This window comes from Phascolarctos cinereus, unplaced genomic scaffold, assembly GCF_003287225.1.
Source record: "Phascolarctos cinereus isolate Bilbo 61053 unplaced genomic scaffold, phaCin_HiC Scaffold_9;HRSCAF=440, whole genome shotgun sequence".
Taxonomy (NCBI): domain Eukaryota; kingdom Metazoa; phylum Chordata; class Mammalia; order Diprotodontia; family Phascolarctidae; genus Phascolarctos; species Phascolarctos cinereus.
Window position 1 is genome coordinate 24,325,840 of NW_027556402.1, and position 1,322 is coordinate 24,327,161.

Below are 1,322 nucleotides of genomic sequence, written 5' to 3' on the forward strand. Positions count from 1 at the left end.
CACTTTACATTTCTTTATGGGAAGAAGATACATGTAAATCCTAAGAATTATTATTATTAAAGTGATTAAAAGTCATTTAAAAAGACAGAGGGTAAGTCAATTATGTTGGAATGATCTAAAAAAAAGCTGAAGGTTTGAGAAAGAAGGATACACTTGGAACAGGTAAAAGGGAGAGATAGAATAGGGAAATTTTTCTCACATAAAACAGACATGCAAGGAAGAGCTTTTACAGTGGAAGAAAAAAAATGGGGTCATGGCAGGTAATGCTTGAACCTCACTCACCAAAATTAATTCAAAAAGGGAAAAATATGCATAATCAGTTGCATATAGAAACATAAGTTGCCCAATAGGTAAATAAGAGGGTATGGAGCTAAAACAAAGGGGGAGGGAAATGACAAAAGGGAGGACAGATTAAGGGAGGCAATGGTAAGAAGCAAAATAGATTTTTTAGAGGGATAGGTTAAAAACAGAAAAAAAAAGAAAAGAAGAAAATAGGATAGAGAAAAAAAGCATTTAGTAATGATAACTGTGAATGTGAATGGAATGAGTTCACCCATAAAACAGAAGTGGATAGCAAAAGGCATTAGAAACCACAATCCAGCAATATGTTGTTTACAAGAGACACACTTCAGATAGAGACACATACAGAGTTAAAATAAAGGGCTGGAGCTGAATCTGAAATACTTCAGCTGAACAAAAGGCAGGGGTGGCAATCATGATCTCAGAGAAAGTAAAAGTAAAAATAGACCTAATTAAAAGAGATAATCAGAGAAACTGCATTTTGCTCAAAGGTACCATAAACAATGAAATAATATTTTAAAAAATTACAGCAAGTTTCTCTGAAAAAGGCCCCATTTCTCAAATAACACCGAGTTAAATCCATATTGATTAAAGAAAGGCAAACTAGAAAACAACTTTAAGGTACCACCTCATAGCTACCAGAAATGACAAATACTCAAGGGAGTAAAGGGGAAAAAATAGGTACATTAATGAACTGTTGGATAGAGTAGTGAACTGGTCCAACCATTCTAAAGAACAATTTAGAACAAGGCCCAAAGCACTATAAAACAGTGAATACCCTTTAACCTAGAAATATCTCTACTTGGTCTGTATCCCAACTAGATTAAAAAAAAAAACGCTATGTGCACAAATTAATAGTAGTTCTTTTGTTATGCCAAAGAATTTGAAATCGAAAAGATGATTATCAGTTGGGGAATGGCTGAACAACTTGTGGCATATGATAGTGATAAAGTATTGTGCTGTGGGAAGAAACAAGGGGGGAGGTTTCAGAAAATCATGGTAAGACCTATATGAACTTAAGT